At 41.4% G+C, this 23,650-nt stretch overlaps 2 long non-coding RNA genes across 9 annotated transcripts; both read left to right on the top strand.

Moving 5' to 3' along the window:
- Window positions 1–694: 694 nt before the first annotated feature.
- LOC139575064 (uncharacterized) lies at window positions 695–9,573 on the top strand. Of its 5 annotated transcripts, XR_011674875.1 has the most exons (6): window positions 695–4,639; window positions 4,752–4,912; window positions 7,428–7,545; window positions 7,653–7,814; window positions 8,202–8,299; window positions 8,527–9,573. It is a non-coding gene; the product is annotated as an uncharacterized lncRNA (long non-coding RNA). The 5 variants fall into 5 exon arrangements; XR_011674873.1 differs by having other exon boundaries at window positions 7,428–7,814; XR_011674874.1 differs by lacking the exon at window positions 7,428–7,545 and having other exon boundaries at window positions 699–4,639.
- Window positions 9,574–12,886: 3,313 nt separating this feature from the next.
- On the top strand, window positions 12,887–22,961 carry LOC139575065 (uncharacterized). Of its 4 annotated transcripts, none has more exons than XR_011674881.1 (6): window positions 12,893–13,217; window positions 18,464–18,601; window positions 18,702–18,763; window positions 21,459–21,632; window positions 21,744–21,877; window positions 21,985–22,961. It is a non-coding gene; the product is annotated as an uncharacterized lncRNA (long non-coding RNA). The 4 variants fall into 4 exon arrangements; XR_011674880.1 differs by having other exon boundaries at window positions 21,420–21,632; XR_011674879.1 differs by having other exon boundaries at window positions 12,887–18,601.
- The last annotated feature ends 689 nt before the right edge of the window (window positions 22,962–23,650 follow it).

Genomic DNA, 23,650 nt, shown 5'->3' with positions numbered 1-23,650 from the left:
ACCCTATACGAGCGATCTAAGCAATAATGGAGCGCTGATGTTACACCCATCGCTGTTAATTCCCCCTTTCTTTTGCAACGCCGACTTTCAGACACACTCCTAGCACAGATAGAACAATGAGCCAGATATTTCACCAGATGTATGAATGTGAAGCATCCGGTTGGCGTTTCCACTCACTACCAAATATGGTGACCAGAGGAAGCACAGTGGCCGGCAAGTGGGAGAAGATGGAGAGTGATGGATTTTAGCCCACATTCTGCAAATTTTCTCATTTAAGAAATATTTGATCACCATACAGTTCTCTTTTGCCCAAATTATAATCTGTAACAAACAGAGTGGACTGCGTTTTGTAGACTTTACCCTTTGCCAAAGTAAAAAAAAAAAAAAGCGTTTAGAAGGACTGGCAGGGCGAATTGAGTTATTGCACATCAATGCAGGCTTTCCCTATAGGAAAATATCAAATAAATTATAGAACGCGCAAATAGGATCTCACTATCTCGTGCTTGACTCTGCCCACCTCCTTGTTCTATGACTAATTTGATCCAATTGGGAACGACAGGCTCTATATTGGGTTAATTATACAAAAATATTTGCTCCAAATATGCAGTTACCCGTTATTTGAATCTGGAGCGAGAAAGACGAACCCGGAATCATAACGCCTGAGTGAAGTTTCCACATCCGGTTTTCAGCGGAAAAGGAAGCTAGTTTACGCGGAAACACAGCATGTCTACGTTTTTTTGTGACTAAGATTTTAGCCAAGTGTCTAGAATGATTTTCTAATGCCTCGATACGCAGCGTCTAACTCAAAGCATTCAGTTTACATTTTCGGAATAAGCTAACCAGTACTTTGCCGTACGACCAACTTTTTTTTTCTAATTCCAAACTGTCGTATGGAAGGTTTAGGGGGACCTGCAAAATCAAGGTAGTTACAGTAATTGCTAACTAACGATAGCAAGCTTAGCTACTCTATTTGATCTGAGCCACTAGTCTATGACAAACAATAGGCTACTCCATGTACAGATAATTCATGTATTGTAATCAATGCGCCCTTGCAAGTGGCATATTTGCCGTCAATATAGACTTCAATACATAGCTAGTTAGCTAGATGATTTGGCTACTTGGTGGTACTCACTATTCGTTTATGTTATGTGCCAAGTTTCATTGGATCTAACATTACTGCAGTGAGATGCAAGTTAAGATTGTCAGGTAGCCTGAGGCTAGGGTGGACTCCCTTGGTCAGTTGGTATAGGCCTAACAATACACTTGGAATCAACTGTAGTTACACCACTATCTAATATTACAGAATGTATTTCCTCAGAATCTTCCCATTTTCACTGTTGTAAAAGGGCGTTATCAATTTGGAATTTACTAGGTCTAACCAAACTAAATTTAAGTTGACCCTGGGTGTCACCCAGATAGCTAGTTTAGTTGGTGTGAGATGGATGTAGATATAAAGCCAGAGGAGGATGAGGTGGAGATATCCCCAGCTGTCATTGGGTCTGACACTTTTGATGCAGGTTATTCATATGCCGAAAATGGATATGACACAGCAAAACAACGGCTTATTTGTAATCTGTTAGAAGATACAAAATCAAAAATGAATTCAACAAAACTTAGTGCTCCACTTCAAACAGCTGTAAATATGGGTGGTAAAGGTGTTGTTCATGTTCACACAGAACAGGATAGCCAAAGCACCCCTGTAGGGAATTTAATCAAAGAGGAGTCATGTTTTTACATGTCACCCAGTGATATTCAGATTGGAAAAGTATGTACCTTGTCTCGGTCTGTCCTGGTCAGCAACATTAAACAGGCAAATGTGATGCCCTTTGCAGAGAAAGTGGTGCAAAACTGCTACCCCTTGTGCGAAGAAATAGGTGTGGAATTTGATGTGAGATCCAAACCACCATCCAAAACAAAACTTGACTCACAGTTACTGACTAATGGTGTAATGTATGAGGTTCATAAGTTTGCAAAAAATACAAAAAGGAGTTATATGTATACTGTCTATAATATTCTGAAATATAATTTTAATGTACGCTTTCAATGTCAGAAACGCTGTCAAAATGCCATACATATTGCATCTAAACTTAAACGAATGGCCAAACGGAAACATGTCGCAAATAAAGACTTTTCAAAAGAAGTGTTTATAATACCGCTTGTGACTAGACAATACAAGAAAAAAGAAGCTACTCCACCTGCAAGATTGTCAAAAAGACAATTGGATTTGAAAGGGATACAAGAGGCAGATGATACAGAGGAGAAGATGAACTGCCAGAAGACGGTTAACAAGACCGGTTTGAAATATCTGATCGCTGATGAAAGGACTGTATGGTCTCTGCAAGCTGAAGAGATCATCTCTATCGAAACAGATGAAACTGTCAAGCTTGGCCAAGATAATGGACCCACTGACTTCTGCTTAAAGGAGTCTGACGTTCACTCTGGGGTCACAGAGCAAACCCCATGCCCAGAGAACCACCAAGTTGACATTTGCAGGAAAATGATCAATGAAATTGTTACGAGTGGTGAAATGCAACAGATGAGATGGATTTTTGTAACCTTTTCAAAGTGTTTTGGTGTTGGGATTGGTTCCGAAAAGAAATTTGAACAAATCCTCGCTGAATACAGATCAGACATCCTACCACTGATAGTTGAGAAACATTGTGGCTTTAGTTCCTCTGAAAAGACAATGATGTGCCTTGTAAGTCAGCTCTTCTGTGGCTTACATTTGATTGATGGCTTAGCTCACCAGGCAAAAACAACTCTTCTACTTTGGGAAAATATGATTTTAGGAGATAAAGAAGTAGGAGTCCATAGCTCCCCTAACATTGGGACAACAGAGTTGGAGTCTGGAACAGTGCGTTTGGTGAGTTCTGTGAGTGATGCTGTGCAAGAGCTTGGATGGGCAGAGGATGGTCAGCTTGTTCCGTTTGAAACCTTTTTGACCAGCAAAAAAGAATTTGATGAAGTTCCTTTGTCTCTATCCATTGGACACAGAATTGATGGTCTGTTTCATAATTCTGCTGGGGTGTATAGCATCCATGATGATTTGGTTGAGTTTACCAGTACGTACGGAGCTGAGAGTAGTTTGCTTGCCACAGTTGTTGCTGATTTGGAGGTTCAACAGTTCAAGGCCGGATGCAGAGCTCTTGGTCTGGTTTCCAAGCTGATCATTGATCCTCTCTGGAAAGCCTTAACTTTGAAGGGAAACGTGTTGGAGATGGAAGAAAGATACCAAACCCTTGTTACCAAACTCAAGGAATGGCAGGAAGATGGGAGAGGCCTTGTTAAAGGAAATGCATGCTTGTTTGATGACATTGAGGTACGCAAGAACCTTGTGTTTGACAGGCTTACCATGTGGACCGACACAGACTTTTTTGAGTTGACTGTTCAGATTGTTGAGTTGATCCTAGCCAGTTTTCTGAAGGTTTGTTCTATGATGCTTCCAGTCGATCCAGAGCTCCTGTCAAAGAAAAATGATAGATTCAGGAAGGATTTGGCAATATTAGATCAATTGCAAAAAGCAAAGTCAAACGCAGTCAGTATTGCCATTGAAGGCATGGACATGTGCAAGAAGAATCACACTTGGGAATGGCTGTCCTTTTTGGATGAACCAAAAATAGTGTCAATGATGAAAACATTCCAGACAGTGTAGGCAAAGGAAGAAGAAAAGCTCTCTGCCACACCTGCAGAAGAATGGAAATTGTAAAGTAATAGACATGAGACAGGATATGTCTTTTTTTATCTTTTTTTTTTTTATACATTTGTTTGGTATTTATCTATTTACTAGTGAACCACAGTACAGAACCTTTTAATAGCATTGCATCGTTCAAAAAATGCATGAATGTGCTATTTTTTCTAGCACCTTAGCTTTTGTGTTCAGACTGGTGAAAGATAAACAGCAATGCAACCTCAGATGAGTTCAGACAAGTAGATAAAAGTATAATATAGTTACATTATATACCTATTTTGTGGTATACTGTATAGCCTAAATATGTTCAAACGTGGTGTCGGTAAATGTTGAATGTCGAATAACGCTTATCCATTTGGTACCACATGTGAATGGTTCCACGTGCTTACCTGTTTTTATATTGTTTGAAATCCAATGTAGAGGTTTTTCACGAAGTGTGCTGTCAGGAAAAGTGTAGAGGCTTCGTCACAATAGTTGAATTTGCAGATTCCCTTGGCCTTCTATTCACTTTTGATGCCTGTTCTTGTTTATGAAAAAAAAGAACATGGTCTTTTTGAAAGGAGACCAGTCGTTATTTTAGTGTTATTAGCTCATTTCTGGACCATTTTGCCCCTCACTTTTTTGTATGACCATTGAATTGCCTACTTGAATGGTCAACTTAAATAGAAACAAGATGGAGAGCAAGGCTCTGAAAGTTGTCAACTTTTCCACTGTTCAAAATGAATCATGCTTTATTTTTTTAAATACCTTTTTTAAAATCATATTTTTGTTATCCATTTTTGAGAGCCTGTTTTATCTCTATTTTTGTTGGAGATCAAGATGTTTTCATTAGGACAAATGCACACTGGACTGCAGTGCTTTTCTATCTGCTGCAGCATTCAACCTTGTACATTTCTGTAGACTTCAGGAAGAACATGCTTTTATATATAAACATCAAATAATTTGCAAAAGGTGAGAGCTTCATTCACTTTGAAAACTATTCACTGTTTCAATTAAGTAGCTATTTAGTTTCTTCTGTTTTTTTGTTTTGTTTACTATGACAATGCATTCTGTCTTTCTGCAGGCCGAGTTCCAGGTTTGTGATGTCCACCATGAGAGATTCTTATTGAAGTTGAACCAGTGACTGTGTGTACCAGTGTTTCCTCAGGAAATGTTGTTAGCTGTGGGGGAAAAGTTAGCGGAGGTGGGGGGGTTATGGGGACCTCCCTGCAAAACAAAATATGTGTAAGTACTGTGAACCTTGGTTCTGGTGACTTTTTTAAAGGAAAAAACTCAAAGGGAGAGGGACAGAGGATCTACTTTCACATTTAAATGTTCTTACTCGTTTTATTGCAGAGAAGTCCCTCTCAAAATTAACGGAAGACACTGGTGTAGTCAGTGTGATTGCTGCCAGCTGGCTTAAGCAGGGGTAGAGCTGCCCCCACTCATCAAACTGTGAGGCCAGCTTTGTCATTGCCGTCAGCTTGTCCAACCCCTGAAATACATGAAAAACTAAAATATGTACAACATTAAACAAGAGCCAACAGAGTGGTAGTTCAACAGGAAAAAGTGTTGGGCAACACTGGCCAAAAATGTTCTCATCAAAAGATTGTCACACTCATGCCATACCTTGAATGCTTCAACTAGCACATGTTGCTTGTAAAAGAGGGCCACTCTTGCAGCACAGTAGCCTCTGGCTCTTGCAAGAACTGCCTGGAGAGGAGGGTCAGGTTAAAGGTGTTTATTCTGCATTACGAAATCCTCGTCGACCCACTGTGCTGTCAGACTCAGCATGCTCATGGGGCTGACATCGCTGGTCCAAATGTCATTCGTGAAGCTAATAGCAAGTAGCTCATGGATGTGCGTTTCAACAATACTGTGGAACTCCGGTAGGGCAACATCTGAAAAATAGCGCCTACTTGGTAGTGTGTACCGGTGCTTGAACCAGTTCGGCGAAAGCCTACATCATCCACGACAGAGAACGGTTGATTGTCAAGGGCAATGAATTCCATTATCTTGGCGTTAATGGATTTCGCCTTTGAGTTGTCTCGCTGAAATTTTTGCTTGACTTGAACATGTTTAGTTGTTGGAAGTGTGCACTTAGTTTTGTTATGCTTTTGTTCTAAGTAGGAGGGGGATGCACTTTCAAATGAGTAATTAGGTTTGTGGTATTGAAAGATTTCACTTTCTCCCCTCGGGAAATAATAGCAGCACAAACGTTGCATATGGCCTTTTTGTTATCTTCCTTTGAAACTTCAAATAGATCCACACAGCTGACATTGTGGGCTTGATTAGGAATGCTGTGTTGCATGTGTAGTGCTGTATTTTCGTGGCGTCATTACGTCATCTAGATACGTTATATAGGTATCCACGTCAGCTTTGACATCGGGTTTGCACATTGGCGTTAAACTAGACATCGGAGGGCCTCCCGGGTGGCACAGTGGTCTAGAGCACTGCATCGCAGTGCTAGCTGCGCCACCAGAGTCTCTGGGTTCGCGCCCAGGCTCTGTCGCAGCCGGCCGCGACAGGGAGGTCCGTGAGGCGACGCACAATTGGCTTAGCGTCGTCCGGGTTAGGGAGGGTTTGGCCGGTAGGGATATCCTTGTCTCATCACGCTCCAGCGACTCCTGTGGCGGGCCGGGCGCAGTGCGCGCTAACCGAGGGGGGCGGGTGCACGGTGTTTCCTCCGACACATTGGTGCGGCTGGCTTCCGGGTTGGATGCGCGCTGTGTTAAGAAGCAGTGCGGCTAGGTTGGGTTGTGCTTCGGAGGACGCATGGCTTTCGACCTTCGTCTCTCCCGAGCCCGTACGGGAGTTGTAGCGATGAGACAAGATAGTAATTACTAGCAATTGGATACCACGAAAATTGGGGAGAAAAAAAATTAAATTAAAAAAAACTAGACATCGGGCCGATGTTGGCATTTGTAGCTAATATCGGCCAATTCCGATATGCTTACCGATATACCGTGCATCCCTAGAAATAATAGAAAAGTGAAACATGTAATAATAGATACACAAGGAGTAACGATAACATGGCTATATACAAGGGGTACCAGTACCGAGTCGATGTGCAGGGATATGAGGTAATTGAGGTATATACTGTATGTACATATAACTAGGAATAAAGTGACCGATAGTAAACAGTAGCAGCAGCATATGTGATGAGTTAAAAATAAGTTAGTTCAGGTAGCTATTTGGTTAACTATTTAGCTTATGGCTTGGGGGTAGAAGCTGTTCAGGGTCCTGTTGGTTTCAGAATTAGTGCATCAGTACCGCTTGCCGTGCGGTAGCAGAGAGAACAGTATGACTTGGGTGGTTGGAATCTTTCTTTGACACCACCTGGTATGGAGGTCCTGGTATGGAGCTCGGCCCTGGTGATGTACTGGGCCATCTGTACTACCCTAGCGCCTTGCAGTGCCGTACCAAGCGGCGACGCAGCCAGTCATGCTGTTCTCAATGATCCGTCAAGACTGCCATCAGTATTTTTACCTGTACAGTGTAGTCAACCATGTGGTGATATAAAACATTCCACATTGTTTCTCCGATTTATGTATCACTGGTGGGGAGCCAGTTTCTGGATCAAAATATATGCAAGTAATGCTGTGACTTGGGATTTGATATCTTTTTACAATGATTAACACTGTCACTAGACCGGAATGAAGTGGATATTCATATCCTCTCATGACTGGAGGTCAATGAGGTATTAATTTTATTTTATTAATTTGCTTGATCTAATAATTTCATACATGTGTATTCACAGGTGATGCGTGTGTTTCTCTTTCAACTTGATGCATGCTATTTGAATCTGGGTGTACAACAGCTCTTTTCGGGGTCCAGTTTGTGATCTCCAAAAATGTATTAATAGTGACTTTTTTGTTGTGAGTTTCACTTATTTTTTTGTGCTGTCTACTAACTTTCCTGCTGGTTTGAATATTCATGAATCATTATGATAATCTTTGGCTCTGCTCCTTATGTTTATTCACAGATCCTCTGCTTGATACAATTACGGGATGTGAAGTCTGATTCTGTCCTCAACTTGTGGACCAGCTCTGAGGATGTTGGACACCACTGTTGCACCTTCAGCCATTTATCTTTTTCCTGTCAGTTGATGGGCTGACTGACCTCAAGGCGCAGAAGGTGTTTTAAGGTTTGTCGTCAGACACAAACTATTCAGAGTCTGTTGGGAATGACAAAGATGTCCAGTCATTTATAATTATTTCTAATGTATGACAATAGTAGTTAAACACTAGCACTACTCAAGAAATGATTGAACTACATATTCCGTGGCGGCAGTCAGCCTAGAGGTTTGAGATGTGGATCAGTTACTGAAGGGTGGCTAGTGTCATTTCCCAGCTGACCTCTGTACTAGTGTTGTGCCTTTTAGCTGGGCACATATTCCCAAAAATGTTCCTTGGGTGGTGTGCTGCGGCTGACCTGGTGCCTCTGCACGTGTGTTTTGGGGGGTTGGGAAAGGCTCAAGACAAAGTTCAATTTCTGGGGGAAAAGGACAAAGCATTATCCTGTTGTATTTTAGGTATAGGAGGAGGTCTGATCATCTAGCCTGGTGCAGTGGGGTGTTCCAGGTCCGCAACACTTGAGGAGAAAACGTCTTAATCACGATGACACGGTAAGGTAAGCTTGTGACTGTACGTGTCATAATCACTGTGGACCTCTATGAATCATTACTTAAATAGGAACAATATACTGTAGCTAGGGACAGTTAGCTGCTTGCACATACAATAAATAGTTATACAACTTTCTACAAATGATCTTGCCACTTGCCACAAAACATGATGGTTCTTATCACACCGAAAGCGCACTTGATGATTCAATTATTTGTGTTGCTCCTTCCTTCACAGGTCCTCTGCTTACCATACTAGAGGGACATAGTCTGTTTCAGTCCTCAACTTGCGGACCTGCCCTGAGGATGTTATACACCACTGTTGCGCCTTCAGCCATGTTGATTTCCGACTGGTTGTCTTTGGACTACATGCCATGGGCTGACTGACCTGAACCTTTACCAGAACAGAAATACAATGTTCATCAGACTTTCCTCACATTGGACTACTCTCTGGTTAGTTATGAGGTCACAGGAAATGGACTCGTTACTCATAAATCATTGCAGCTCACTTGACTGCATCTGACAGTGGATAGCAGAGCTCTCTGGTGTTTCACCATTTGAAATTAAACAACAAAAATGTAAATTACCATTGTTTTACACTTCCGACATATCGTAGCAGTAAGAGTAGTATTCTACCCGACTTGTATAAAGAACATCCTTGAGTGTTTCGTTGATGAATGTATCTTTCTAAGATTGTATTCCTTTTTTACCTGTAAAAAAACTGTAGACATGCATGATCCTGTAAATATTTTCAAGGAACATAAATCTCACTACTTGGTATTTTTTTATTGGGATTGTGAAAAATATATTTGTAATGTAGTTTTGTATGTTAATTGTAAATCAAAATAATTTTCATTGGACTAGTCCATAGGATTTGTGTCTTCACCAACTGTTCTTAATTATGCAACCTTTTTTGTCCAATCATCTCCACGTAATACAGCCAGCTTTTCCATTCCTGGTTATCTGCCTCTGTAGCCTTTATCTAAACTTTCATTTTTTGTATTACTTTGTTATTTTTTTTGCTACTCTCTTCACATGGAGATGTTAGTTATGGGATGATGATTCCAATTTGGCAACAGGTGCTTGGATAGTTGGGATTAAATAAGTATTGTTACGGTAATACAATATGTAAATTTCGGTCCCACATTAAACCAAGTACAATCACTACCAAGCACTACATTCAGAAATAATTTGTAGAGTACGGCATATGGTTCTTGACTATTTGTGAAGTATTTATGTAGTGTTTATGAAGCCTTTATGAATGCTATTAAAATTATAAATACTAGTATTATTAATAGACTATTATATTTGTTTGGTGTGTTAAGTGAGCTAGCAAGTGTATTATGGCATTTAGGTGTTATGGATAATAGCTCTGGAGGAGAGGTCGAGCCATAACAAAGTAAACACTGTTGCCTCCAGTACGAAAGGTGGCGATATTGCACTGTTTATCTTGACTGCAAAACAAATAAGCAGATGCAAATGTCCAATCTGGAGTATCATGAGTCATTGGCTGCATACACGAGTTGCGGTCCAAACACTTAAAAGACACACCCTATCCCCTCAGCCCTCAAATTAAGTGGACAATTCTGATGACGTGTCATGACGTCTGACGAGTATACACTTGCAGGGCAAGGGGCGAGGGAGGAAGGAATGATTTTTAAATGGACCACCCTCGGCTGGAAATTCATCACTCGTTCATCCCGAGATGATTGTGTTTTCAGCCACCGGTAGCCAAACAAACATATTTACATATTTACTTTTTCGAGACGTGTTTGAGCGATATTGCACTGTTTATCTTGACTGCAAAACAAATAAGCAGATGCAAATGTCCAATCTGAAGTATCATGGGTCATGCGCTGCATACTTGGAGTGTCAAAGTGGGCGTGTCAACAGAAGTGGGTGTATGGAAAGCGAATCAGCTAATTGGGCAGATTTGTTGCCACTCGACCATTTTGTGTGTGGGCTGCACGACAAGTAGATTGTTGACAACCGTAGCATTTTAGCTAACCTTAATACTGTCATTCTCCTAACCTGCCATGTTAATTATCCAAACCTGCTACGCATTTTAGCTAAGCCTAACATCTTTCCTAACCTTAACCTCATTCTACTAACCTACCACGTTAATTATCCTAACCTGCTACCTTCTTCTTTGGGATTTGGTTGGCGGATCGCATCCAACTTTTAAGTGCATACACCGCCAACTACTGTACTGGTGTGTGTGAGGCAATTTACGGTCTAACTACATTAAATTATTTGATATGGTAATTCAAACTTGTGAAAAAGGAAAATTTCCCTCCCAACTATTAACCCTCTCAAAAAAATACAAAAATTAAACCACCCCATTCCACTATTTAATTATATCTAGTCCTACACCAGACCTAACCCTGCAGATGTTACGCAGTAAATCCTCGCAATCCCAAGTACTTCTCTGCCGCTGCCACCACAACCAGTATTTTCTGTGACTTTCGATCCATTTCTGCAGTACAATTGACAACCATGGCTATAAATGCTAAAAGCCCACTTTACTGAAGCACATATTCTTCCCATCACTCTATCTTGGTCTCTGCCTACTCACAGGAATCCTCTCAGAATCCCTCACCCTGTACCCATCTTCCACTACCACTCTTTTTACTGCTTCGGCATACAACACTTTCTGTACTACTCTAGGCCGTTATTGTAAATAAGAATTTGATCTTAACTGACTTGCCTAGTCAAATAAAAGTTAAATACATAACCCTGGCAACATCAGTCTGCCTTTCTCTCACCTGACACCTCTGATCTCCAGCCCCATGGGCACCCCCACAACTAACATGTATAACTATTTCCACCGATACCACACATTCCATTGTCTTATGCCCTCCTGTACACTTTTCACATCTAGGCATCTCCCTCCTACACACTGCTGCAACATGCCTATAAACTTGACATCTAAAACACTGTAGTATTTTCGGGAAACAAAAGCTCTCACGGGATAACTGACACTTCCTACCCTGACCTTATCTGGCAAAGACTCTACATAAAAAGCGTGACAGACAAAGTCTTCTGTTTCCCCACACTCTCCACCGGATCTACGTCTCACCTAACTGTATGTGTCACAGACACCAGGAATCTTAAGTTTCAACTGCTCCTCCTTAACACTTAGCGCTGATTCCGTTATCACTCCTTTCATCGGCGCCCTGCTCCGGAGAGCAAAGCAAGTCCCAATTCTTGTCCCTAATTGCGTAATCCGGAGCACACGCTCCCTCTGGGTGGAGGAAACACAAATCTACATGAGTCCACTCCTAGTTACCTTCACCAACTCAACAGTTCCCAACATATCCTCCCCCACAGCTTGACACCACATATGGATCAGCCAAAATGCAATCATCCACTGTCTCTACAAATCTCATTCCCACTGGGCCAGAATCATCCTTATCATACTCGGGACGAGCCCCGAACTCGGCGGTCCTCACCGCAGGTACTTCATCCTCACTCTCGCCAGGTTCCATCTCTGAAATGCTTGGGCACGTATCCCTCATTTTGCACTCGACACCAACCTTCCTCTCCATACTGCTTCCCTCTACACTCAACTTCTTCGCAGCAGTCATCACTGCACCTGCCACAGTTAATTCATCCTCACTCTCGTCATGTTCAATTTCCTCCTCAAGCTCTTCAAAAAGTTCTGAGATCCTCCATTCTATATTCACTCTAAACATATTCCACTTTTCTCCTTTTTTTTCTTGTCCACCATCATCTCCTTCACCAGATTTTCCAGAAGGCTTGTGCAATCCCACACTCCATATTTATGCATAATATGTTCCACTTTTTTTCTTGTCCACCATTTGACTGCGTGTCCCATACTGAACTAACTCTTCTTCTTTGGCAGTTGCTATGTTCGTTTTCTTAACCTGCTATGTAAACATTAAGCTGACCCCCAGTGCACCCTACGGCCGATCTAAGCAATAATGGAGCGCTGATGTTACACCCATCGCTGTTAACTCCCCCCTTCTTCTGCAACGCTTACTTTCAGACACACTCCTAGCACAGATAAAACAATGAGCCAGATATTTCACCAGATATATAAATGTTAAGCATCCGGTTGGCATTTCCACTCACTACCTAATAGGTTGATGAGAGGAAGCCCAGTAGCCGACAAGTGAGAGAATATGGACAGAGATTGATTTTGGCATACATTCTGCAAATTTTCCAATTTATGGATTATTTGGTCTACATACAGTTTTCTGTTTTCCAAATTATAATCTGTAACAAACAGAGTGGACTTCGTTTTGTAGACTTTACCCTGGGCCAAAGTAAAAAAAAAAAAAAAAAGCGTTTTGAAGGACTGCGAGGGCGAATTTAGTTATTGCACACGCGCACATCAGGGTAGGCATTCCCTAACGGGAAAAGTGCTAATAAATACTATAACGGTCCAATAGGATCTCACTATCTCGTGCTTGACCTGCCCACCTCCTTGATTTTTCTAAAATTAATTCGCCCCCATTGGAAACGACTGGCTCTATCTTGGGTTAGTTATCTTTGCTCCAAGTATTCAGTTACCCGTGACTTGAATATGGAGCAAGAAAGACGAACCCGGAATCATAACGCCTGAGCGGAGTTGCCACATCCGGTTTTCAGCGGAAAAGGAAGCTAGGTTACCCGGCACCACAACATGTCTACGTTTCTGTAACTAAGACTAGCTAAGTGTCTCGATTCGCACCATTGGACTCGGACTCTTTTTTTGTGACTAAGATTTTAGTTAAGTGTCTAGATTGATTTTCTAATGTCTCGATACGCAGCGTCGAACTCAAAGCATTCAGTTTACATTTCCGGAATAAGCTAAAGCCAGTTAACGTTACCCACCTGGAAGATGAAGTACTTTACTGTAGCACCAACTTTTTTTCAAGATACAAACTGTCTTATGGAAGGCTAAGGGGGACCTGCAAAATCAAGGTAGTTACAGTAATAGCTAACTAACGATAGCTAGCTTAGCTACTCTATTTGATCTGAGCCACTAGTCTATGACAAACAATAGGCTACTCCATGTACTGATAATTCATGTTCTGCAATCAATGCGCCCTTCCAAGTGGCATATTTGCCTTCAATATAGACCTCAATACATAGCTAGTTAGCTAGATGATTTGGCTACATGGTGGTACTCACAATTCGCATATGTTATGTGCCAAGTCTCATTGGATATAACGTTACTGCAGTGAGATGCAAGTTGGGCGTGTCAGTTAGCCTGAGGCTAGTTTGATAAGCTGTGTGGGGGTAATTCAGGACACAAAGCACCCATTAGGTGTTGTGGTGTAATAAACAGTATTTTTTACAGGCAGACAGAGAAGTAGAGTGGGTAGACTCCCTTGGTCAGTTGTTGTAGGCCTAACGTTACACTTGGAATCATCTGTAGTTACACCACTATATCTAATATTACAGAACCTATTTCCTCAGACTCACCATTTTCACTGTTATAAAAATGACTTTATAAAATCAATTGGATTGATATGCTTAAGGAGATGGTCAGGCCTGGTCAGCTACTTGGAAATGACTAGGTCTAGCCTAACTTAATTTAAATTGTCCCTGGGTGTCACCCAGATAACTAGTTTAGTTGGTGTGAGATGGATGTAGATATAAAGCCAGAGGAGGATGAGGTGGAGATATCCCCAGCTGTCATTTTGTCTGACTCTTTTGATGCAAGTTATTCATATGCCGAAAATTGGTATGACACAACAACACAAAGCCGTATTTGTGCTCTGTTAGAAGATACAAAATCAAGTGATAGGGAGATTAAAATTAATTCAACAACAGTTGGTGCTCCAGCTGTAAATGTGAGTGGTAAAGGTGTTGTCCATGTTCACACAGAACAGGATAACCCAAGCACCCCTGTAGGGAATTTAATCAAAGATAAGCCATGTTTTTACATATCTCCCAATGATATTCAGATTGGAAAAGTATGTACCTTTTCTCAGTCGCAACATCTGGTGGCAGAAAGTGTTTCTTTGGGAGGACAAATCAACCCAACTGCACAGATATTTAGCAGCTTTCAAATACAGCCCCTAAACAATGATCAAGTGCTGACTGATTATGTTAATCCCCCAAGTCAAAGTATTGCCAAACCGTTTCTTATAATTTCACCTGCAATAGCAAGTGACAGTAATTTAACTCCAGTGCTGCAACCATGTCATATGAGGACCCACAGGCCTATTCTTCCAGCCTATTGCAAACCACTTACTTTTACCTCTGTTCAAGAGGAAGACTATGACGTTAAAATAAAAAGAGGGAAGAAAATGGTCAAGGCACAAAAAGGGAGAAAAGATGGAGATATGTGGCGACATCGTGTTAATTACTCAAAGCATATTTCGCAAAGGTCGTCAGCTGGAAAAAAGTTGAAGGATCCATACTCAAACTGCAAGAAAATTGGCTTGGATTTCAATGTTGGGTCTGGGTCCAATCAGAAACTAGATTTGCAGTTGCTGACTAAAGGTGTGATGGTTGAGGTTTCTGATTTTGCTAAAGAAGTTAATCGAGCTCAGCAGCATGTTGTCTGTGACATTCTAGAGTACAACTTTGATCTTGGTTTGCAAAAGCATCTAAGGTATGATTTTGCGACACGTACTATGCACAAATTAAGAGAATTGATGAGAAAAGGAAAAACTGTTCTAGGAAAACCTGAATTGGTAATGGAGGTGTTTACCCTTCCTGATCCCAACACGATAAAAGGGTCGAAATATGCCCTTTCAGCTGCAAAGAATTATGACCGTGTGTCAGAAAATCTTGAACCTGCTGACACGCTTTTAATGGACAAATCTCATCTGGACATCGTATCCAGACTTACTCAGCATGTCAAGACAGACAACCTGTTAACTGAGAAAGATGTAACGCAGTGTGCTGGTGGAACGGCGTACAGCCTTGCAAGGGACCAACACGGGCATCTAATGGCCTCTACAACATCAAAAACAATGAAGGACCCTTATCCCCTCTGTAAGAAAATAGGATTAGAACTTGATGTGAAATCCAATTTTGGGGCAATAGAGAAACTTAATTTGGATTTATTGACCAAAGGTGTAATGATTGAACTTGGTAATTTTGCCAAAGATGTTTGTGGAACTTACAAGCAAATTGTCATCGATGTCCTAGAGCACAATTTTGATCTTGATTTGCCTATTGAGAAAACCAAGCTGTCTACCTATATTATTACAAAGTTGAGACGAGTTGTTAAGAAAATGACATGCATGGCACATAGAAGGAAACCTCCATATTTAAAGGAAACATTCTCACTGAGGGTTGGCACAAGAAAGAAACCTGCAGTGATTTCCAGTAAAATGCAGGACATTAACTCAATTGACTCAATTGTGTGGAAATATCAAGGACTGAAAAAAGTAACAGAAAGAAGACGATTAGATTTGAGAAGGAAAAAGGGAGAAAGAGCCACTTGCAAAGTAAGAGAAATGAAGGCAGAGAAATTTCATAGAGGTAGACAAGTAGGCCTAGTTCCTCAGTCTGTGAAGAAACAGACCATCTCCAACGAGACTGAACACACATTGTCAGTTGGAAAAACGAAGGTCCCGGTCAGCAAAATTAAAAAGGCAAATCTGATGCCCTTTGCAGAGAAAGTAGTGAAAAACTGCTACCCCTTGTGCAAAGAAGTAGGTGTGGAACTTGATGTGAAATCCAAACCACCATCCAAAACAAAACATGATTCACAGTTACTGACAAATGGCATAATGTATGAGGTTCATAAGTTTGCAAAAAATACAAAAAAGGCTTATATGTATACTGTCTATGATATACTGGAATATAATTTTGATCTAGATTTGCAAAATCATAAACGCTGTCAATTTGCAATACATATTTCATCTAAACTGAAACGAATGGCTAAACGGAAACATGTCACAAATGAAGACTTTTCAAAAGAAGTGTTTATAATACCGCTTGTGACTAGACAATACAAGAAAAAAGAAGCTACTCCACCTGCAAGATTGTCAAAAAGACAATTAGATTTGAAAGGGATACAAGAGGCAGATGATATAGAGGAGAAGGTTAACAAGACCGGTTTGAAATATCTGGTTGCTGATGCAGGGACTGTATGGTCTCTGCATGCTGAAGAGATCATCTCTATCGAAACAGATGAAACTGTCAAGCTTGGCCAAGATAATGGACCCACTGACTTCTGCTTAAAGGAGTCTGACGTTCACTCTGGGGTCACAGAGCAAACCCCATGCCCAGAGAACCACCAAGTTGACATTTGCAGGAAAATGATCAATGAAATTGTTACGAGTGGTGAAATGCAACAGATGAGATGGATTTTTGTAACCTTTTCAAAGTGTTTTGGTGTTGGGATTGGTTCCGAAAAGAAATTTGAACAAATCCTCGCTGAATACAGATCAGACATCCTACCACTGATAGTTGAGAAACATTGTGGCTTTAGTTCCTCTGAAAAGACAATGATGTGCCTTGTAAGTCAGCTCTTCTGTGGCTTACATTTGATTGATGGCTTAGCTCACCAGGCAAAAACAACTCTTCTACTTTGGGAAAATATGATTTTAGGAGATAAAGAAGTAGGAGTCCATAGCTCCCCTAACATTGGGACAACAGAGTTGGAGTCTGGAACAGTGCGTTTGGTGAGTTCTGTGAGTGATGCCGTGCAAGAGCTTGGATGGGCAGAGGATGGTCAGCTTGTTCCGTTCGAAACCTTTTTGACCAGCAAAAAAGAATTTGATGAAGTTCCTTTGTCTCTATCCATTGGACACACAATTGATGGCCTGTTTCATAATTCTGCTGGGGTGTATAGCATCCATGATGATTTGGTTGAGTTTACCAGTACGTACGGAGCTGAGAGTAGTTTGCTTGCCACAGTTGTTGCTGATTTGGAGGTTCAACAGTTCAAGGCCGGATGCAGAGCTCTGGGTCTGGTTTCCAAGCTGATCATTGATCCTCTCTGGAAAGCCTTAACTTTGAAGGGAAACGTGTTGGAGATGGAAGAAAGATACCAAACCCTTGTTACCAAACTCAAGGAATGGCAGGAAGATGGGAGAGACCTTGTTGAAGGAAATGCATGCTTGTTTGATGACATTGAGGTACCCAAGAACCTTGTGTTTGACAGGCTTACCATGTGGACCGACACAGACTTTTTTGAGTTGACTGTTCAGATTGTTGAGTTGATCCTAGCCAGTTTTCTGAAGGTATGTTCTATGATGCTTCCAGTTGATCCAGAGCTCCTGTCAAATAAGAATGATCGGTTCAGGAAGGATTTGGCAATATTAGATCAATTACAAAAAGCTAAGTCAAATGCAGTCAGTATTGCCATCGAAGGCATGGACATGTGCAAGAGGAATCACACTTGGGAATGGCTGTCCTTTTTGGATGAACCAAAAATAGTGTCAATGATGAAAACATTCCAGACAGTGTAGGCAAAGGAAGAAGAAAAGCTCTCTGCCACACCTGCAGAAGAATGGAAATTGTAAAGTAATAGACATGACAGACAGAGTGAATGAGTCTTTTATTTGTTTATTTATTTACTAATGAACCACAGTAGGACTATACAGGACATAACCTTTTTATAACAGGTTTAACTTTGCCCCTGTAACCTGGTGATGACATTGCCTATACAGCTCTTTCAAAAAACTTCCATGAACGTGATTTTCTTTCTAGCACCTTAGCTTTTGTGTTCAGACTGGTGAAAGATGAACAGCAATGCAACCTCAGACAAGAAGTAGATGCAAGTATAATATAGTTACACTATATACCTATTTTGTTATATATTGTATAGCCTAATGATGTTCAAACGCGGTGTCGGTAAATGTTGAACGTCAAATAACGCTTATCCATTATCCACGCTTAGTCTCAATAGTTGAATTTGCATATTTCCTTGGCCTTCTTTTGATGCCTGGTCTTGTTTTTGAAAAGACACATTGAATGAAAAAATATATAATTTTGAAAGGAGACCAGTCATTATTTTAGTGTTATTAGCTTATTTCTGGACCATTTTCCCCCTCACTTTTTTGTATGACCATTGAATTGCCTACTTGAATGGTCAACTTAAATAGAAACAAGATGGAGAGCAAGGCTCTGAAAGTTGTCAACTTTTCCACTGTTCAAAACGAATCATGCTTTATTTATTTTTTTAAATATCTTTTTTTAAATCATATTTTTGTTATCCATTTTTGAGAGCCTGTTTTATCTCTATATTTTTCTTGGAGATGAAGATGTTTTCATTAGGACAAATGCACACTGGACTGCAGTGCTTTTCTATCTGCTGCAGCATTCAACCTTGCACATTACTGTAGACTTCAGGAAGAACATGCTTTTATATATAAACATCAAATAATTTGCAAAAGGTGAGAGCTTCATTCACTTCGAAAACTATTCACTATTTCATTTAAGTAGTAGTTTATTCAATTGTTTTTTACCATGACTATGCATTCTGTCTTTCTGCAGGCTGACTTCCAGGTTTGTGATGTCCACCATGAGAGATTCTTATTAAAGTTGAACCAGTGGCTGTGAGTACTGTATATTAGAGGTCTTCTCGGATTCAGACATTTTGATCCAAACTGAATTGAATCTGTGAAATTCCCATCCGAAATTCTTATCCGACACCGGACAGGACCCGCAATTTGTTTGTGTGAAAATCAAAACCCGATCCGATTCAGGTCCAAGGTGTACCAGATCCAACCCAAAATATATCCGAAATGAGGGAGAATCTGATCCAGGTGATCCAGGTCTGTATCGGACCCATATGTATCCGAAAGATTTAAAAAAATGCTGTGCTTTATTGCTGCGCAAGCAGGAGCGGGACTCTAACCAGGAAGTTAATAAGAAATCCCGCTATGCCCTCCGACGAACCATAAAACAGGCAAAGCGTCAATGCAGGACTAAGATTGAATTGTATTACACCGGCTCTGACGACTGTGTGATCACGCCCTCCGTAGCCGATGTGAGTAAGATCTTTAAACATGTGTTGTAGAAAAATTCTACGCAAGGACACTCGAAGTAAATCTTAAATTAATAATGGTTTATTGTCAGCGTGCTGGAGTGGTTCCAACGAACTCAATGCACCATAGTACACATGTCAATCAGGAGCTCTCCTTGGGCAGACCCAAAAGTTGTCTTATATACAGCAATACACAGACAAGTTATATTTGCATAATTAATTAATCATTACCGTTTTGTTTCATTCATGTGACCGACCAATAATGTTTCATAACATGTGACAGACCAACACCTCACGAGGCTTCTCCACTCTAAGCTGAGACCTTTGAACTGAGATATCTTTTGTTCGTTCTCAAAACAACGTCTGGGCGTACTGCCAAATTGCAGCTACTGATAGTGAGGATTTGTACTGTCAGACACTTGCATGAACACAGAAATTGGTTTATAGAACGGCACATGAATAGAACACAGAAATTAGTTATAAGAAAAGCACAAACATTAAAATTTCCATTAAACAGGGCAACATTTACAAGGCCGCAGGGCCAGACGGATTACCAGGACGTGTACTCCAAGCATGCGCTGACCAGCTGACAAGTGTCTTCACTGACATGTTCAACCTGTCCCTGACTGAGTCTGTAATTCCAACATGTTTCAAGCAGACCACCTGTGCCCAAGAACACTAAGGTAACCTGCCTAAATGACTACCGACCCGTAGCACTCACGTCTGTAGCCATGAAGTGCTTTAAAGGCTGGTCATCAACACCATTATCCCATAAACCCTAGACCCACTCCAATTTGCATACCGCCCCAACATATCCACAGCTGATGCAATCTCTATTGCACTCAACACTTCCCTTTCCCACCTGGACAAAAGGAACACCTACGTGAGAATGCTATTCATTGACTACAGCTCAGCGTTCAACACCATAGTGCCCTCAAAGCTCATTACTAAGCTAAGGACCCTGGGACTAAACACCTCCTTCTGCAACTGAATCCTGGACTTCCTGACAGGCCGCCCCCAGGTGGTAAGGGTAGGTAACAACACATCCGCCACGCTGATTCTCAACACGGGGATCCCTCAGGGTTGTGTGCTCAGTCCCCTCCTATACTCCCTGTTCACTCATGACTGCATGGCCAGGCACGATTCCAACATCATCATTAAGTTTGCTGATGACAACAGTGGTAGGCCTGATCACCGACAACGACAACAGCCTATATGGAGGAGGTCAGAGACCTAGCCGTGTGGTGCCAGGACAACAACCTCTCCCTCAACGTGATCAAGAGAAAGGAGATGATTGTTGACTACAGGAAAAGGAGGACCGAGCACTCCCCCATTCTCATTGACGTGGCTGTAGTGGAGCAGGTTGAGAGCTTCAAGTTCCTGGATGTCCACATCAACAACAAACTATCAGGGTCCAAACACACAGTCGTGAAGAGGGCATGACAAAGCCTATTCCCTCTCAGGAGACTGAAAAAGTTTGGCTTTGGTCCTCAGATCCTCAAAAAGTTATACAGCTGCACCATCGAGAGCATCCTGACTGGTTGCATCACTGCCTGGTATGGCAACTGCTCGGCCACCGACCGCAAGGCACTACAGAGGGTAGTGTGTACGGCCCAGTACATCACTGGGGCCAAGCTTCCTGCCATCCAGGACCTCTATACCAGGCGGTGTCAGAGGCAGACTCCAGCCACCCTAGTCATAGATTGTTCTCTCTGCTACCGCACGGCAAGCGGTACCGGAGCGCCAAGTCTAGGTCCAAAATACTTCTTAATAGCTTCTACCCCCAAGCCATAAGACTCCTGAACAGCTAATCAAATGGCTACCCAGGCTATTTGCATTGCTTGACCCCCCCCCCCCCCCACGCTCTTTTATGCTGCTGCTACTCTCTGTTTATTATCTATGCTTCATCACTTTACCTACATGTAGATATTACCTCGACTAAACGGTGCCCCCGCACATTGACTCTGTACCAGTACCCACTGTATATTTTACTGCTGCTCTTTAATTGTTTGTTACATGTATTTTTTACTTATCTATTTTTTTTACTAAACACTTATTTTTCTTAACTGCATTGTTGGTTAAGGGCTTGTAAGTCAGCATTTCACTAAGGTCTACACCTGTTGTATTTGGCGCATGTGACAAATAAAATTGGATTTGAGTTCTTGGAACTCAAAAATGTGATTCTCTCACACTCACACTGTGATCTCTTGGTTTTATCTTCCCAGTTTCAGCAAAACTCTGATGTGTGCCGTGTCCCTGTGCAGAGTCTCAGATGGGGAGCTGGACCTCTTGAAGACCAAGCTAGACTGGCAGGCCTGTGGATCTCTTGTTCTGGGCTACTCAAGAGGTGCTGCCAGAACTGGACCTCGGCACTATCAATTCACAGACTACCACCTACAGCCCCTCCGTACAAACCTGCACATAGGACAAGTCCTGGGGTGAGTATGTTTTAGTTTGTGTGTGTGTGTCCATCGATCCATTTTGTGCATGTAAGTATTGTCTGATCAATTATTGACCACTCATTCTCTTCCTCTCTTCCTGTGTTGTAGACTCAGTCACAAAGTGATCACTGATGCGCTGACTGAAACTAGCCTACACCAACTGGTCCTTGCCAACTGTTCCACTAACCTAACCTGGTGCGCATTGGAGTGCTTTCGTGTGATTGAGAAAGCGTGTGATGTAGGTAGGTAGTGAGTGAAGACAGGGAGAGGGGCGATCTCTTTGACTTGATGTAACTGTTGGAGGAGGGCGATCTGTTCGGTAATGATGAATAATGTACTTTCTCCACAGCCTCTTCAACAACGGACTTGTGAACAGAACATCCTTCCTGACACACAAGACAAGAGTTCTGAGGTCTTGTAAAGAGGGATGAGAGGACCGCCAATAGATTAAACTGATTCATTACTTTGATCAGTCCTACTTTCAACACTTTGTACTAAAAATGTACTCTGATTGCCCACTTAAGCTTGCAATGGATTTCAGTGGAGTTAAACATGACACATGCAGTGTCACTGTTTCGTGTGGAAGGGTCTACGAGAAGGGGTCGATTTGGAATTCAGCACTGTCCATGGGTTGACCGACCTGAACTTTGTTTTTCTTAAATGTTTTATTTTTTGTTTTTGACAGTACAGCTAGACATGTAAAGATTGAAACATAGTAGGGGCATAGACAGAGGGTGGCCGAGGTGGGGCCCAATCCCTGTTGCCAGGGGCCATATCTGCTACAGAGTCGGGGAGCTTAGACCACTACACTAGACTCAGTCACGACTGGCCTGAACTTTTTACCAGAACAGAAATACTATGTTCATCAGACTCTCCTCACTGTAAAACTGGTGAAAAGAATGGTTGTGAGGTCACAGGGAAAAGACTGATCTGAGGGACCACAGACTCACAAAACATTGTAGCTCACTTGACTGGAAAACACAGCTCTTGGTGGTGCCAATGTCTGACATGAAACAAAAATGAAAACACAACAGAAAATTGCTCTCTACTTCCTACCACAATCTTATATATTACATACTTAGAATATGAATGTGATTATTCATACACTCATATTAGGCCTATTTCTCTTTGGTTGGGGTGTTCAATGGTTAAGTGGACTAGCTACCACTGTGGCATTTTGATGTTATGGCGTCAGCTCTGGCTGGCTGAGAAGACAAGTAAAATGGCTAATAGTTGGCAGGGCAATTTTTGTTTTTTCCAACTTTGTATTACCGTATCAAATAATTGAATGAAGGTAAAAAATAAAAAAAACTTTATATCGGTGTTGTTCAAGCGTGTAACTGCTCTCTCATTCGCTAGAATGGTCCCACCTGATCTCGCCTCCTCCCGACTTCCTTCCATCTTTGAAGACATGTATTTTCATTGTTAGAGTGGCTACTTGAGTATCTTATCTATATAATTGTCATGACTGTCACTCGGATCAGCTAGGCCAATGGCTGACAGATAGCCAAACTCTCTCTCCTGGGGGAGTTTGCCCGGTTTTATGATTTAACGACCGGATTGTAAATACCTGGCAGAAACTCCCTTCGGCTCTGCAGTATTGAATGCTAAAAACTAAAAACTTTAACATCAAAAGATTGGACATTGGAACATTAGTTTTGAAATCCAAACGCTTGGAATGGTTGATGGGTTTATTATTTTGTGATATCATTAAGGGTGGTATAACTAAGTAACATTGTAACTTTAAGAGCTTTCACAATGTATAGATCAGATTTGCATCTAAATGTTGTATAAATAAATGATTAAGTATAATAATACTGTTGTGAAGATAAAATGTGATTTTAGCCTTCTAAATGAGAATTGTTTTTCATAGCAAAAGTTTATAAGTCAGTAACCACGCCCACATGAGCACAGACTTCGTGTCAGCATGATGGAACACCTCTTTTTACCTAAGTATAAAAGGACTCGTAACGAAATTTACATTAGACCAAAACATACCGGGTTGCTGCCGGTGT

The sequence above is a fragment of the Salvelinus alpinus genome, chromosome 5, assembly GCF_045679555.1.
Source record: "Salvelinus alpinus chromosome 5, SLU_Salpinus.1, whole genome shotgun sequence".
In the NCBI taxonomy this organism is placed as follows: Eukaryota; Metazoa; Chordata; class Actinopteri; order Salmoniformes; family Salmonidae; genus Salvelinus; species Salvelinus alpinus.
Note: the sequence above shows the minus strand (reverse complement) of the source record. Positions and strands in the feature narration are given on the sequence as shown.